General features: G+C 42.7%; 1 protein-coding gene across 2 annotated transcripts in view; it reads left to right on the top strand.

Annotated features, from left to right (window-relative positions):
- MEGF10 (multiple EGF like domains 10) overlaps nt 1-13042 on the top strand; it is a 343784-nt gene that overhangs the window by 40854 nt on the left and 289888 nt on the right. The gene's annotated exons all lie outside the window — the stretch shown is intronic.

The following is a 13042-nucleotide window of genomic DNA, read 5'->3' as shown; positions in this document are numbered from 1 at the left end:
TATGTGATATTTAATTAAACTACATAATTGTAGTCATCAAGTACAACTGTTGTAAACAGGTTGGGGAACAAAAGCAACGCCCTCTTAGAAGGGCTAGAGCTCATTCTGTGGGGGTAGAACTGACAAGGGTATTAGACTGCAGAAGCCACAAGCATCTATCATGCTCCAGGCCATCAGTCAATATGTTTTACAGATGGACTTGAAAACGTCAGTTAATTCTCCCCCAGGAGCTCAATTAAGAGTTTCTATTGTAATTAAAAACTAATAAACATTACTAAAGAAAAGCAGTGGGTGCCGTAAAAGTTTTTAGGCGGGGGATATGACTGGGTCCTGGGGTGGCAGGAGAGGCCTCTCCTAGGATGGTGGCACTGGAGCTGAGATCTGAGAGCCATGAGGCATTTGCTCAAGAAGAGGCTGGGGCAGGGGTCTGGAGAAGGGAGTCCCAGGCAGCAAGAGTAGCAGAGGTAACGCTGTGTTGAAAATAAGGAACGGAAAGAAGCAGTGTGATCAGAGGGAAGAGCAAAGAGGGAGAGCAGTCCAGGATGAGGCAGAGGGAGGGAGAGGGCAGTTCACATGGGCTTTGTACATTCTGATAAGCATGCAGGTCTTTGTCCCTCTTGACAAGAGAAAGCTGTCAATGATTGTGAAGCAAAGGGGTCTCCTTATTTGAGCACAAGCAGCCTCTAAATTTGTTTTGACCCTCAAATCTCATGGGGGCACTTGGATTGCTTTAAAATCTAAATACACGATAGGCAGGGGAAAAAAACCAATATTTTCTTGGCCTCTGGCACCAGAATTTTGCTTAGGGAGGGAGTTGTTCTTGAATAAGAAAATACATTCATTAGCTGCTGGGTCAAAGTTGAGGATCCAAGGGCAGGTGTCAGAATAATAAAAGAGGTGCTAGTTATCTCTGCTGAGAAATTGGGATGGAGGGAGAGAAAAAGGAGGGGGGTCTTATATTACTTTCACAGCGCTGAGGTGACAGAGTAAGACAAACTGGGGGCTTAAAATCACAGACATTTATTCTCACACAGTTTTGGGGGCTAGAGTGTGAAATCAAGATGTTAGTAGGGCCATGTTCTCACCTAGAGCTCTGGATAGACTCTTTTCTTCTGGTGGTGGCTGGCAATCCTTGGTGTTCCTTGTCTCGAGGCTGCATCATTCCAGTCTCAGTCCCTGTGGCATTTTCCCTGTGCATCTTTGTCTGTGCCCCTTCTCCTTTTCTTATAAGGACCCTAGTCAGATTGGATCAGGGACCATCCTTAATGGCTTCCTCTTAACTTGATTACAATCTGCAAAAACTCTATGTCTAAACAAGGTCGCATTGCAGATGCTGAGGTTAGGGCTTGAATATATCTTTTTGAGGGACATAATTAAACCCACAACAGGTGTGAAGAGAGAGAAGCAGGAAGAATCAGCCAAAACCATGGGAGCTTATATAGCTAGGTTGGCTACAACCACTAAGAAATTACTGGTAATAGGATAGCTAAGGGGAACAATATGGTTTTTAAGTGCTTTTCTTACAATGTTTTAAGATGTGACAGCCTGCAAAACAGGTCCCCCATCACACCCATGTGGTGGCTCCCACCTTTTCCGTGAAATTTCTGTTATGTATATTTACAAGGTGGGAGAGGTAAGGAGACGAATGACAAGTGGAGTCACCGAGAAGGATTTGGGTCCCATGTTAGGGCCTCTGACATAAAGAGTGTGATCATAGGAAACCCCAGAGAGAACATCAATTCAACAGAGACTGAAAATAGTTATTTTGTGACTGTAAATGCCTTTCCCTACCCAGATATTTAGAGATAGATTGGGTTTCCAAAATCTCTATCATGGAGGTTTGTGTCAACCAACCTTATCCCTATCTTGTTGGGCTAAGACCAAGGTTTCAAATACAATTATTATGAAAATTCTTCCCTGCACCTCTTCTCTCCTCCTTGTTAGGGTACAGTGCATGATTTTGGTGAAACAAAGAGTGTTTGTGATTTACTTCTCAAAAGAATGAAAAATCCTATATTCTACACCACGTGCCCTACTATTTTCTAAATATAAAAATTCCAAATCGATTACCCCTTGGGTGGCAGGAAAATGTTTTCTGAAGTCTAGTTTTCCTCTCTTGTCAGTCTCCCTCCTCACTTCACAGAAAACCTTTTGGTTGCATTCCTCCACCGCCAGAAACTCTTCGATGCCTTTCACTCAGGTCTGCGCCTGGCTCTCAAAATGAAGGGAATGATTTCCTGTAGTGAGTCCAGATGTTTGTGTTCAGCATTATTGCTATTAGCCGTCAAGTCTGAGAGTCGTACAAAATTAAATCTGTCCTTGAGGCCTGCAAGGGAAGACAGTTTGATAATAGTTTCATGTCCTCAGAGTGAAATAGCTAAAATGGGGAAAAAACTACCACAATGAACTATGATCCTGCACAGTAGCTTTCTTTGTTCACGGCTTCATTTACGTTGGTGTTTAACACAAATGTCGTTTTAAAGCACATAAAAACTTCCTTAAAACCTGAGCAAATGGAAAATGGTTAGAATAATTAATAAGGTAGGTATTTTGGGATTTGTTTTGTTTTGTTTTCTGTTAAGTAGCTTGGAGAGAATGGGAGAAATTGCAATTGGCAAAGGTGTTCTTTGTGGTTCATATGTCGTGCCTCTGTGGAAGCTTTGGCCCTGTGTTGCAGGTACTTCATGGGCACTGAGGCTGCTCAGGCAAAAGAAAGCAAAAAGCAGTTATCCAGAGACTAGGAATACAATATGAGGCTATGCTTGGATATTTAGGCAAGAAATCTCCAGGGTCTTCTCCCACTTTGTGAATCTTGTAGGGGTGGTTGGTTGGAGAAGCTGGATGACGTTGTTCTTTACCTCTGAAGGGTTTGGCTAACCCATCCACCCCCTCCCCCCCCCCCCCCGCATTATGCCAGGGAAATTTCGTTCTCTAGCTGCTGGGGGCAGATGAGCCCTCTTGTTAAACTGGATAGTCATCCTCTCAGCTCTCGAGAACCAGCTGGTATCCTCTTGAACCAAGCCATAACAGCATGACTCCTGCCTGCTGAGGAAGGGTGTCCTCCACAGACAAGGTGGTCATGTCAGGGTGAGGAATCCCGAGATGGCCCAGAGAATGCCGGTGGAATGGCCTCTGAGGTTCCATCCAAGGCTCACGCCATGTGCCAGGCTCTCTGGCTCTGTATGGTGTTCTCCCCCATAATTCCTGCAGTTCCTGCTCTGCCCTTATTAGTCCTCATAACAACCCTTTAAAGACAATATGTCAGCTGATGTAAGAGGAGCCATTCTTCTATAATTTTGACCCCACCCTGAGCCCAAGAGCATCCTCTCAAAGCTCTATACAGACTCTCAGTGGCTGCCACACATTAAGAAGATTAAAGCAGAGGGGAAAAAAAAATCTCTGCTTGACCTAGCCATATCAGTCGCCCTTGGGTGCTAGTTAACTCTGCAGGCGTAAAGCATTCTGAACTTTTAAACACTTCGCTCTGTTAATAACAGCAAGTCAGGTTGGCAAAAATGCCAAGGGAATTTCTTGAAATGGTGATCAATTTTAAGGGAGTCTTTATAAAATCAAAAGTGTTATCTGCTTTCTGGGGAAAAGCATGAAGGCTAAAGGATAATGAGACTTTGGTAGATAGAAAGTATGTGGGGATCAGTTATTCTCATTAGTCAAAGAGACCGGGCAGGAGTAATTGGCATAAACTGATGAAATAAAAGACATGTAATATAAGAAAAACCTCATTATAAGTACAAGGAAACTTTGGCATTGCCCTCTTGCACTGCTGGTGACAATTCAATTATAGTAGAGTCATATTTCTTATTTTGCAGTTGTTAATTGGTTAAGGCAGAGAGCATCTTTGTGAAGTTTCTCTAATTCTTCTCCAGTGTGCGGTGTGTGTGTGTGTGTGTGTGTGTGTGTGCATGTAAAAAGGGAAAAACAGAGACACAGCAGTGACATATATTAACTACCTGTGTTCATCTAGGGAAAGCTCTCAACCCAGAATTTCTCTTTACTTTCAAGATGGAAAGGTAGATGGTCGCTTTGAAGACATCTACTCCCAGGTTTTTACCTCCCATGGTCTAATTCTGGGGTCATTTGTGGCTTCCTGGGTTTGTATGGCTCTCCTTTCTGATCATCATTGACTGTCACACAAATGCAGTCGGTGAAGCAGAAAAGCCAATCAAATGGAATTGTCAGTTCGGGTTTCATTTGTACTTTCTCTGCTTGTCACCTGTTTTAAAAGCTTATCTGATTGTATATTATCTCTCACAGCTTGCTTGGCTTCTCCTTTCCTCTTGGTCTGGAGGGAGGAGGGTGGACAGAGAGAGGGAGAGAGAGAGAAATAGAGAGAGAGAGAGAGAGGTATTTAAAGTTCTTTGCCCTCTAACGTCACTGGAGCTCCTGCAGGTGATTTAGACACCACCTGGGCTCCGCCGTCTGTGTGCTGTAACTTGGTGACTCAGTCTCGCTTGACCTTCAACAGCTGCTGAGCTACTTGGTCTCTAAGCAGGGGCAGAGGAGGCCGTTATTACAGGGAAAGGACATGTGGCTTTCCAAACGGCATGAAATACATCTCTTGCCGCCGGATGAATTACGTATTCATGAAAACCGCGGAACGGAAGACTACTCCTCTTGCCGAGCAGTCACCTGGGCTTGAGCGCAGGGCTCAGCACACGATGCAGACTCTAGCTCCCTCATTTATTTGCCCTGCTGGTCCTTGTGTGCAGCGTGGTCGCAGGTTCCTACAAGCCGGGAGAGGGGAGCTGGGAAGAGATCTGCATTGCCAAGGAAAACTGAATTGCGTGATGCCTGCATTTTAATTTGGTATCAACAAGTTGTTATTGGGCATCTGTTATTGTAACATTATCCACACAAAATTATAATACTGTATTTACTAGAAAGAAATATACAGGTCACAAGGTCAGTTTTTCTGCAAATACTGGGAGGCTTCCCCTTTCACTATTAAATATATATCCCACTAGTGCGTGTAAAGCAACTCACACGAAGATGGTGAGTTTTGACATTTCAATTTCTTGTTAATTCCTGACTTATTAGCAGAAGATTGTGGAAATTATCCCTATTTTACTGATGGGAAAAAATGAAACCAGAGACATTGAGTGACATCCCAGGATCACTGTTAGCAGCAGAGCTAGAAAGAATGTTGCTGGGTCTCAGCTCTGAGTTTGTATTCACTCCACCAGCACACCACACTGGTGTGGGTTTGCCTTTAGTGTTAAAACGTCAGTAACGGTGATGACAAAAAGATGGTGATGTTTAAAATGCTGTCCTTGGTTCTGTTCATAGCTGGTCAGGGACAGAGTTCCACTGCTGCTCAGGTTCGCACCCACGCTGATCCTCCTAACTTCAGCCCTCCCCCTTCTCTGCCTTCAGATCTCTCCATCTTTACACTCTCTGTTGGCCTGGGTGTGCTTGCACCTACCTGTTCACACCTGCTCCCAGTGCTCCTGGACTGCCAAGGCTGCAAAGAGACAGCCTTGCAGCTAGGGCTCCAGATAGGCCTTCTGGCTCTGCTAATCAGATGGATTCACATAAGACTTTAGTTCAAAACTGAGTTAAATGCCAGAGTTATGGTGGGTTGTTAGACTGACTATCTACCTATCTATCTACTAACTATCTATCTTCCAGTAAGGATTTAGCAGGAATGAACAATTGTCATCCCAGGAGAGCTGCCAATGAGATCTATTCCCGGAGCTTTGGCAGCCTCTGGATTCCCAACCTTTCTGAAGGTGCCCAAGAGGGCAGCTCCCCTTGGGGTATCATTCTGCAGTATGGGTCCAGGACTGCCCTCAAGGCTCAGCAGGGAGATTGCGCCTCCTGACCTCTCAGTGATTTCATTAGCACCTAATTCCCAAATAAAATCTCTTCCTCCTTGGGGCGCCTGGGTGGCTCAGTGGGTTAAGCCGCTGCCTTCGGCTCAGGTCATGATCTCAGGGTCCTGGGATCGAGTCCCGCATCGGGCTCTCTGCTCAGCGGGGAGCCTGCTTCCCTCTCTCTCTCTCGCTCTGCCTGCCTCTCTGTCTACTTGTGATCTCTGTCTGTCAAATAAACAAATAAAATCTTTAAAAAAAAATCTCTTCCTCCTTAAACTAGCTAGAGTGGTTTCTCTGATCTGCAGGTGAGTCATGATTCATCCACTGCTTAAAGATTACCTGTGAGCCCACTGCATCTTGACTCAACTTGTGATTTATCGTGTCATATTGCATTTAAGTTTTCCCTCCCTCCCCCCTCTATCTCCCCCTCTCTCTGTCCCCTTCCTTCCTCAGACTATAAGGTTATTCATCTTTTAGTCCCTCTGTATGTGGGATAAAGTTTGGCACATAATGGGGCGCCTGGGTGGCTCAGTGGGTTAGGCCTCTGCCTTCGGCTCAGGTCATGATCCCGGGGCCCTGGGATCGAACCCCACATTGGGCTCTCTGCTCAGCGGGGAGCCTGCTTCCTCCTTTGCCTCTCTGCCTACTGTGATCTCTCTCTCTCTGTTAAATAAATAAATAAAATATTTAAAAAAAAGTTTGGGACGTAATATTCACTCAAGAAATGTTTGTTTGAATAAATGAATGGATGACTAAATGCAGAACCAAATATCCTGTGATGCTTAGTTCATGGGAGAATGAGAACCTTGTCAAAAATGCAATTTCAGGTGCACCTGGGTTGCTCAGTTGTTAAGCATCTGTCTTCTGCTCAGGTCATGATCTCAGCGTCCTGGGATCGAGCCCCACATTGGGCTTCCTGCTCCGTGGGAGGCCTGCTTTTCCCTCTCCTGCTTCCCCTGCTTGTATTCCCTCTCTCATTGTCTCTCTCTCTGTCACATAAATAAGTAAAATCTTTAAAAAAATGCAATTTTATTTCATACATATGCCATTAGTGTATCTTATTTAATAAAACGTAGAAAGGCACACACTTTTAGCTTGATATTAATCATTACCTTTTACTTAAACAGTCAAATAGGATTTTCTGCTCAGCAGTTAAATATTTTGCTGTCCCTGGAAGACTAGCAGTGTGTGTTGATGAATGTGAGCCTTGCCTCTTAGCTCCTGCCTCCTACCCATGACATTTCTTCCTGGGTAAATTCTGAACAGGTGCTGCTAGCTGCCTCATTAACTGCATGGAGCTGCAGGAATTGTGGGTGAGATGATCCCTCACCAGAAACTAAGCCCTGCATTCTTTAAACACTGCATTGGATTTAAGCATCATGATTCCTTCTGTGTTGCCACCAGCGACAGACACTGGCTTAAGGTGCCGAGAGCTGGAATTGACGTTATGTCTTATCTTTTCTCTGATCCTCCCTTCTCATCATCATTCAGTCTGCTCTCTATCATTTATCTGCCTATTTCATTTCCCCACTAATACTTATTAAGCACCTACAGGTTGCATAATAATAATAATAATAATAAGTAAAATATTGTTATAACTCTTTTAAACCACTTAAAAGGCTTTTAGAATCTGTAAGTCATTTAATTCTTGCTAAAACTTTCTCAGGTTGGCAGGGCAGACATTCATATTCTCATTTCTTTGATGAGCATAGAGAGACATAGAAAGGATAAAAGTTACACAGTAGAACTGGGCCAAGGTGGTACGAGCTGCCCTGACTCTAGGCCCACTGTTTGTCTGGATCCATATATTTTATGGTATGAAATGGACTAAAATAGATACACAGAATAGACAATATCAGATCTTGAGGGTTTTGCACTGCAAGCCAGTATATTTTATACATGGCAACACAGGGAATGTCTTGATGAGGATTTGAAAATACCTCCACTCAATGATGAAAGGTATTTTTATTATCAATGAATGTATATAGTGTGTCTACACGAAGCACCCAAGCGGAGAGAACTCATGAGCCTCAGCTGGCAGTGATGAATCTTTTTGGCATTAATGATGCCACTGCAGCAGCAATTGGAGGAGGTCACCCACTCACAGCATCTTGACCTCATCTGATACATACGGAATATTAAGCAACATTTCCCAGTAGGAAAGCAGCCAGGGAAGGGGAACTAGATGGAAGAACATCTCAGAAAACAAGTCCAGTGGGAATCGATTGAAGGGTCTGGGGAGTAGAGAGGGAGACTGGGTGAAGAGATGGTATGAAACATTTTCTGTGTGACACCAGAGAGCAAAATACTTGAGCTGGTGGGTAGAATGACAGGGAGATAGAAGAAAACATTTTCTGACAATCCAAGAACTCCAAAAATGAGATGGGTTACCCTGAGAGTAATAAGCTCTTTGTCATTAGAAATGTTCAAGAAGGTGACCATCTGTCAAGGCTGTGGTCAGGGAGCCTACCTTGTGGGGAGGTTAGATCATCATCTTGTTGCCAGACAAATGCGTGCTGGGAGCTGGAGGAGAAGCAGGCCTAACCGGGAAGTCTGATTCAGTAGCTCTGGACGGAATCCAGAGAATCTTTATTGGGAAACCACTGGACCAAATCACTGGACTCTATAGTGGAGGGTACAAGAAAGAGGACATTTCCTTTGTATTTATATTTTATCTAAAAGTAAAAAAGGAAGTAAGCTTGCTACTGTTTGATGTCTGATGAACCACACAATGTCTGTCGTATCTAAGGTGTCACATGTGTTACTGGAGTCAGAGCAGGAGCCCTCCAACATGGAGGGCTGTGGCCAGGTCTTCCTTTGTTCATTCCCATGAGCATGTTTCTATATATTGTAGTTTATTGTGTCCGAGTTAGAGAAATTTATGGACTGTATTATTTTTATTTTTATTGATTTATTTTTATTTTTATTATTATTTTTTTAAATTTCATTTATCAATCTGACAGAGAGAGAGAGAGATCACAAGTAGTCAGTGTGACAGGCAGAGATGTGGGAAGCAGGCTTTCTGCTGAGCAGAGAGCCCGATCCCAGGACCCTGAGACCACGACCTAAACCAAAGGCAGAGGCCCTAACCCACTGAATCACCCAGGTGTTCCTATTGATTTATTTTTAAAGATTTTATTTATCTGTCACAGAGAGAGAGAGAGCACGAGCAGCGGAGCAGCAGAGGGAGAGGGAGAAGCAGGCTCCCTGCTGAGTTGGGAGCCCGAAGTGGGACTCAATCCCAGGACCCTGGGATCGTGACCTAAGCCGAAGACAGACACTTAACCAACTGAGCTACCTAGGTGCCCTGGACTCTATTATTTAAATAACAGAATTGCAAACAGTAGAATCTTACAGTATTTTGAATGAAATGGGGAATAACATTCCATGACAATGTTTTGTGTCACGGAGAGGTTTACAGACTATCTTGGGTCAAAATAAAGCAGTCAATCCAAGTTGTGCTCGCTTGCTTTTTAAATTTTTTTACAAAAAGATATGTGTCCAGTTACACTGACCTCCTATGATGACAAGTACCTGTTGGTCGTAGGACACTTGACAGACATTTGTGAAAAATTAAACACACATGGGGGACCTTGCTGGCTCAGTCTGTAGAGCATGTGACTCTTGATCTCAGGGTCCTAAGTGGGGTCCCCACATTGGGTATGGAGATTACTTGAAAAATGAAATACACATAACATGTTTCATTTATATAAGGTTTAGAAGGTTTAGTATGGGCCAGGCATGGTTCTGTTTTATACAGGTCAAGTCAATGACTCTTCACGCAGGCTACTAACTATACCGACAGATGGGGAAACTGAGGCTCTGAAAGATGAAGTGACTTGCTCAAGATCATTCAGGTAGTCAGTGAAAGAGTAGGGTTTAAATGAAAGCTTTTCATCATTTACTCCTTCTCTGAAAATGCAAAATCAGCTACCTTTTGAAAGGAGCTTGTGCTAGGTAGAAAGCATTTTATTTATTTATTTTTAAAGATTTTATTTATTTACTTGAGATAGAGAGAGCATGAAAGGGGAGAAGGTCAGAGGGAGAGGCAGACTCCCCCAGAGCTTGGAGCCCAATGTGGGGCTCGATTCCAGGTCTCCAGGATCGTGACCTGAGCCGAAGGCAGTGGCTTAACCCACTGAGACACCCAGGTGCCCCTAGAAAGCATTTTAAAAATAATGTCTGGAAACATTTCCATCACTGATGCTATCATTGTGGCCGAAGCTGTATAAGTTTGTAAACTTTAAAAACCACAATATCACAAACTTAGGAAACGTAGTAATAGAATTTTAAAACTGATTTAAAAAAATGAAAGATCCAGTATATTTTGAACTCATTTATTAAATATATAAAAATATAGTAAGTTCCGATTTGTTGACAAGAACAAATGCTAGAGCAGGAATAATACAAATTTACTAGCAAAATTCCACAAAAATGTTCATGTAATTGGTCGATGATTTTAAAATTAACTTTGACGAAGAGGGCAGCCTGAGACTTTTCATCTCAGGGTTGTAAGTTCAAGCCTCATGCTGGGTGTGGGGATTATGTAAAAACAAAAAGTTTCTGTGATTTAGTAAGCCCAACTAGCAATTCATTTTCTCCCCAGTTGGATGAATGTATTTTTGAGAAGCATCTTTCTCAGCAGTTGTGGCCACTGAAACTGCACCAAACCAAATCTCTGTATCACAAAGTATTAAACTAAGATTTAAAAAAAAAAGAAAGGATTCATATTCAATTGCATTATTCAGTAAAGAAATGTTATCCATGGTGGCGTATTTTTAGTGAGAGCAAAATTCTTTATTCCTGTTAATAAAATACACTGAAACAAGTTATTTTAAAACATTTTATCTACATGCTATCTTTTAAAATTTTTTTGCGTTTTGTGTGTTTCTGAAACGATCATAATGTATTGGTACAATAGGGTATGTATACAACATATAAGTGAATGTGTAAAAATAAGAGGGTGTGTGTTTAAAATAAGAGGGACACATGGTTAGCAAGCTCAGAGGCCTCTGGTGATGACATCCTTCAAGGTCCATTCCCTAGTTTGGAATCTTTGATTCTCAGGCAAATGCTCTGCCCTTATTTGGTGAGAGATAAAACCTAAGTGCTAGAAAGACACTTCCCTCCAAGGCAGGCAGCACCTCATTATCTAGCTCACTGCCCAAATCCTGTCCAAAAAAAAAAAAAAGGCTAAAGACATACATTTCTGAGTGAATCGGCTTGATTTAAGACTCAGAGCTATCTGTGTTTTGTACAACATCTAATGCACTGTTGATGCTTAATAAATAACAAATCGAGATATTAATAATTAAGAATTGATGTTACTGCTCCCGTGAAATGATTTTCAGGAGAATTATTCCCCATTCACTCATAAAGAAAAATGTGAGGTAGAGACAGAGCAATAGCTTTTAAGGAAATTTAGTTCCAGCTACTTTGTGTGCATGTGGTTTTCATCCCCCCTCCCTCGTAAATCTGATGAATAACCAAACAAGACAGACCCAGAGCCCATCTAAGCTGCTTTCCCCCTCCTTTTATTTCCCTACCTTTAGGTGGGAGTGTCTAGGATGTTGAATTGTATGATTTTAAAGTGCTTGACAAACATTAATTAACTGGTGGTCGTTCTTTGTTTGAAGGGAGTTATGTCTAATTACGAATATGTCTCCAATTATCTGCTCCTTTCTTTTGACTGTATTATTACTGAAAATGTGCAGTATCTGATTTGCTCACACAGTTATTTGAGTAGGCTTTTTGAAGTAGGTGGCACCCATTAAAAAAAAGGAACATGGGGCGCCTGGGTGGCTCAGTGGATTAAAGCCTCTGGCTTCGGCTCGGGTCATGATCCCAGGGTGCTGGGATCGAGCCCCACATTGGGCTCTCTGCTCAGCAGGGAGCCTGCTTCCTCCTCTCTCTCTCTGCCTGCTTCTCTGCCTACTTGTGATCTCTGTCTGTCAAATAAATAAATAAATAAAATCTTAAAAAAAAAAAGGTACATACAGTTATCTTAAGGAGAAAAATTGTATTTGAATGAAAGTTATGTTTATGCTCATATTTGGGCATACTACATTGTCTCTGCACACACACACATACACAAGCACACACATCTTTCCTTCAATGGTAACCACACTCTTTCAAGTGATAGATTGTGACGATTGTGATGACCCACACTGAAATGGACTCTGTTCCTTCCAAGCTAGGGGGATTGTTGGTATTTGCTTTTTAATAGCAGAAATCAGAAAAGCGCTCTAGAAAAGTGAATTAATACTCCTGTGAAAGCAAGTGTAATTAATCACGAGAGAAAGCTGGCCGTGCATGTCAACAGAATCCAGAGAATTGGCTGAGTGCTGTTGATTCATTACCTACCACGGACCCTCCCCCCTCACCCCATGCAGGAAGAAGGGTGCCATTCGGACAGCAGCCACACCTGCCACTGGCATTGGGGGATGGGAGACCAGATGGATTACAAACTATAGTGGACACTGGACCTGTATTTTGGCATAAATAGTGCACACTGTTAATTAGGAGCATAGCTTGGAACAGTGTCTTAAATAATTAGCCAGGGCAGGTATGTGCCTGTGCAGGGGCGGATTACAGATTTTTCTGTTGCTTAGAGAAATTTTCTATAGTAACAAAGGAATAAAATGTAAATTAATCCACAACTGTAGGACTTATACTGATTAATGCTGTTCAAAGCAGGCTTCTCAGTAAATCACTGCTCATATCTGCTAGACGTTATCAGTAGCCTATAAATACTGATGTTGATGTCACTCAGCTTCATCTCAGCACTACTCATCAGCTTTAGGACACAGTGTCATAAGGTAAAGATTATGGACTTTGATGTCACATGCACCCAAATTCAAATCCTGCCCTCTCGATTTACTAGCTATGGTACACAACAGAGTTCAAAATCTTCATCCATAAGATGCAAATCATAGTAATCATTATGGGCTGGTTTGTGGAACCTCTCCCACCCACCCATCCCAACTCACCCACAAATTCATATGTCAGGGTCCTGACTTCCCCAAACCTCAGAATGTGACTGTATTTGGAGATAGAGCCGCTAAAGAGGTGATTAAATTAGAGTAAGACTGTCAGTATGGGCCCCTAATCCAAGCTGACTGATGTGCTTAAAAGAAGAGGAAATTGGATCCGCAAGAGAGACTCCAGGGATGCACAGGGGAAGACTGCATGAAGAGGAACCAAGAGGCCGG

The sequence above is a fragment of the Neovison vison genome, chromosome 1, assembly GCF_020171115.1.
Source record: "Neovison vison isolate M4711 chromosome 1, ASM_NN_V1, whole genome shotgun sequence".
Classification (NCBI taxonomy): Eukaryota; Metazoa; Chordata; class Mammalia; order Carnivora; family Mustelidae; genus Neogale; species Neogale vison.
The sequence above is the reverse complement of the archived record's forward strand: the minus strand, read 5'-3'. Positions and strand labels throughout refer to the sequence as shown.